This window comes from Triticum aestivum, unplaced genomic scaffold (assembly GCF_018294505.1).
Source record: "Triticum aestivum cultivar Chinese Spring unplaced genomic scaffold, IWGSC CS RefSeq v2.1 scaffold22991, whole genome shotgun sequence".
NCBI lineage: Eukaryota > Viridiplantae > Streptophyta > Magnoliopsida > Poales > Poaceae > Triticum > Triticum aestivum.
Window position 1 is genome coordinate 1 of NW_025243509.1, and position 2910 is coordinate 2910.

Sequence of the window (2910 nt, forward strand, 5' to 3'; positions counted from 1 at the left end):
ATGTCGGATGCGATCATACCAGCACTAAAGCTCCGGATCCCATCAGAACTCCGAAGTTAAGCGTGCTTGGGCGAGAGTAGTACTAGGATGGGTGACCTCCTGGGAAGTCCTCGTGTTGCATTCCCTTTTTAATTTTTTTTCACGGCGTGCAAAACAAAACGCACGAGCGCGACGTATGTTTAGCACGTTTTATTATTTTGCACGTTTACGGTAAGTTTTAACTCGCTGCTCATTATTCACGCGTCTAGCGGCGGCAAGCGTGTTCTGAAAGGGGTCGAAACCATGGTAAATAGGCACTGGTGCAGTTGAACCGTGGTAAAACTCGTCTCCGTAGTTGAGCGGGAGCGGCCAAAGGAATGTGCAATCGTGTGTGTAGTGGAGCTGGGAGGGGCAAGCATAAGGGACGAAGACGGGGGTAACATGTCGGATGCGATCATACCAGCACTAAAGCACCGGATCCCATCAGAACTCCGAAGTAAAGCGTGCTTGGGCGAGAGTAGTACTAGGATGGGTGACCTTCTGGGAAGTCCTCGTGTTGCATTCCCTTTTTAATTTTATTGCACCGCGTGCAAAACAAAACGCACGAGCGCGACGTATGTTTAGCATGTTTTATTATTTTGCACGGTTACGGTAAGTTTTAGCTCGCTGCTCATTATTCACGCGTCTATCGGCGGCAAGCGTGTTCTGAAAGGGGTCGAAACCATGGTAAATAGGCACTGGTGCAGTTGAACCGTGGTAAAACTCGTCTCCGTAGTTGAGCGGGAGCGGCCAAAGGAATGTGCAATCGTGTGTGTAGTGGAGCTGGGAGGGGCAAGCATAAGGGACGAAGACGGGGGTAACATGTCGGATGCGATCATACCAGCACTAAAGCACCGGATCCCATCAGAACTCCGAAGTTAAGCATGCTTGGGCGAGAGTAGTACTAGGATGGGTGACCTCCTGGGAAGTCCTCGTGTTGCAATCCCTTTTTAATTTTTTTGCACCGCGTGCAAAACAAAACGCACGAGCGCGACGTATGTTTAGCACGTTTTATTATTTTGCACGTTTGCGGTAAGTTTTAGCTCGCTGCTCATTATTCACGCGTCTAGCGGCGGCAAGCGTGTTCTGAAAGGGGTCGAAACCATGGTAAATAGGCACTGGTGCAGTTGAACCGTGGTAAAACTCGTCTCCGTAGTTGAGCGGGAGCGGCCAAAGGAATGTGCAATCGTGTGTGTAGTGGAGCTGGGAGGGGCAAGCATAAGGGACGAAGACGGGGGTAACATGTCGGATGCGATCATACCAGCACTAAAGCACCGGATCCCATCAGAACTCCGAAGTAAAGCGTGCTTGGGCGAGAGTAGTACTAGGATGGGTGACCTTCTGGGAAGTCGTCGTGTTGCATTCCCTTTTTAATTTTATTGCACCGCGTGCAAAACAAAACGCACGAGCGCGACGTATGTTTAGCACGTTTTATTATTTTGCACGGTTACGGTAAGTTTTAGCTCGCTGCTCATTATTCACGCGTCTATCGGCGGCAAGCGTGTTCTGAAAGGGGTCGAAACCATGGTAAATAGGCACTGGTGCAGTTGAACCGTGGTAAAACTCGTCTCCGTAGTTGAGCGGGAGCGGCCAAAGGAATGTGCAATCGTGTGTGTAGTGGAGCTGGGAGGGGCAAGCATAAGGGACGAAGACGGGGGTAACATGTCGGATGCGATCATACCAGCACTAAAGCACCGGATCCCATCAGAACTCCGAAGTTAAGCATGCTTGGGCGAGAGTAGTACTAGGATGGGTGACCTCCTGGGAAGTCCTCGTGTTGCAATCCCTTTTTAATTTTTTTGCACCGCGTGCAAAACAAAACGCACGAGCGCGACGTATGTTTAGCACGTTTTATTATTTTGCACGTTTGCGGTAAGTTTTAGCTCGCTGCTCATTATTCACGCGTCTAGCGGCGGCAAGCGTGTTCTGAAAGGGGTCGAAACCATGGTAAATAGGCACTGGTGCAGTTGAACCGTGGTAAAACTCGTCTCCGTAGTTGAGCGGGAGCGGCCAAAGGAATGTGCAATCGTGTGTGTAGTGGAGCAGGGAGGGGCAAGCATAAGGGACGAAGACGGGGGTAACATGTCGGATGCGATCATACCAGCACTAAAGCACCGGATCCCATCAGAACTCCGAAGTTAAGCGTGCTTGGGCGAGAGTAGTACTAGGATGGGTGACCTCCTGGGAAGTCCTCGTGTTGCATTCCCTTTTTAATTTTTTTGCACCGCGTGCAAAACAAAACGCACGAGCGCGACGTATGTTTAGCACGTTTTATTATTTTGCACGTTTGCGGTAAGTTTTAGCTAGCTGCTCATTATTCACGCGTCTAGCGGCGGCAAGCGTGTTCTGAAAGGGGTCGAAACCATGGTAAATAGGCACTGGTGCAGTTGAACCGTGGTAAAACTCGTCTCCGTAGTTGAGCGGGAGCGGCCAAAGGAATGTGCAATCGTGTGTGTAGTGGAGCTGGGAGGGGCAAGCATAAGGGACGAAGACGGGGGTAACATGTCGGATGCGATCATACCAACACTAAAGCACCGGATCCCATCAGAACTCCGAAGTTAAGCGTGCTTGGGCGAGAGTAGTACTAGGATGGGTGACCTCCTGGGAAGTCCTCGTGTTGCATTCCCTTTTTAATTTTTTTGCACCGCGTGCAAAACAAAACGCACGAGCGCGACGTATGTTTAGCACGTTTTATTATTTTGCACGTTTACGGTAAGTTTTAGCTCGCTGCTCATTATTCACGCGTCTAGCGGCGGCAAGCGTGTTCTGAAAGGGGTCGAAACCATGGTAAATAGGCACTGGTGCAGTTGAACCGTGGTAAAACTCGTCTCCGTAGTTGAGCGGGAGCGGCCAAAGGAATGTGCAATCGTGTGTGTAGTGGAGCTGGGAGGG

The 2910-nt window shown here is 50.4% G+C and overlaps 7 non-coding genes across 7 annotated transcripts; all 7 read left to right on the forward strand.

Moving 5' to 3' along the window:
• Window positions 1-5: 5 nt before the first annotated feature.
• Window positions 6-124, forward strand: LOC123176973 (5S ribosomal RNA). Its single transcript, XR_006488722.1, has one exon. It is a non-coding gene; the product is annotated as a 5S ribosomal RNA (ribosomal RNA).
• Window positions 125-425: 301 nt separating this feature from the next.
• LOC123176974 (5S ribosomal RNA) lies at window positions 426-544 on the forward strand. The gene has a single exon (XR_006488723.1). It is a non-coding gene; the product is annotated as a 5S ribosomal RNA (ribosomal RNA).
• Window positions 545-845: 301 nt separating this feature from the next.
• Window positions 846-964, forward strand: LOC123176976 (5S ribosomal RNA). The gene has a single exon (XR_006488725.1). It is a non-coding gene; the product is annotated as a 5S ribosomal RNA (ribosomal RNA).
• A 301-nt stretch (window positions 965-1265) lies between these two features.
• On the forward strand, window positions 1266-1384 carry LOC123176972 (5S ribosomal RNA). Its single transcript, XR_006488721.1, has one exon. It is a non-coding gene; the product is annotated as a 5S ribosomal RNA (ribosomal RNA).
• A 301-nt stretch (window positions 1385-1685) lies between these two features.
• On the forward strand, window positions 1686-1804 carry LOC123176971 (5S ribosomal RNA). Its single transcript, XR_006488720.1, has one exon. It is a non-coding gene; the product is annotated as a 5S ribosomal RNA (ribosomal RNA).
• A 301-nt stretch (window positions 1805-2105) lies between these two features.
• LOC123176970 (5S ribosomal RNA) lies at window positions 2106-2224 on the forward strand. The gene has a single exon (XR_006488719.1). It is a non-coding gene; the product is annotated as a 5S ribosomal RNA (ribosomal RNA).
• Window positions 2225-2525: 301 nt separating this feature from the next.
• On the forward strand, window positions 2526-2644 carry LOC123176975 (5S ribosomal RNA). The gene has a single exon (XR_006488724.1). It is a non-coding gene; the product is annotated as a 5S ribosomal RNA (ribosomal RNA).
• The last annotated feature ends 266 nt before the right edge of the window (window positions 2645-2910 follow it).